Here is a 503-nt window from a genome sequence, read left to right on the forward strand (position 1 = left end):
GGGGAAGCAGTTGGCGGTTGAAATCTAGCAATAAATAAATAAATACAGAAGAGATGATCCGTATCAGAGCACATCCTACCACCAACACTGCAGCCTTCTTAGGTGTACAGAATTACTGATGCTGAAAACACAAATTCACATGAAATAGCTGTCTGCAAACACAGCGAGGACTCTTGCTCAAGCCCTTATTAGACATGACCAACCTAGTTATGCCTTTATACAATCAAGTATCCATTGTAGCTATGGCTGGACTCAATGGGCTTGGGTCTTTTCCAACCTGAACGATTCTATTTGGTTGAGAATAAAAGCAAGGTAAGCAGCTTTGTCCTCCCTTAAGGGCCCCAGAGTTTAGGAAAAGCAAAATGAGTCCAAGGAAAGCTCTAAGCTGTAAGGCTGTGATAAGTCAAAGCCCTGTTTCCCCTGATTTTCTTTCTCTCCAGAGATTGGCTGACCCAACAGGAGAGGAAAAAAGAAAGAAAAAAAAGCTTTGAGGGTAGAGGCTC

The sequence above is a fragment of the Geospiza fortis genome, unplaced genomic scaffold, assembly GCF_000277835.1.
Source record: "Geospiza fortis unplaced genomic scaffold, GeoFor_1.0 scaffold10, whole genome shotgun sequence".
Classification (NCBI taxonomy): Eukaryota; Metazoa; Chordata; class Aves; order Passeriformes; family Thraupidae; genus Geospiza; species Geospiza fortis.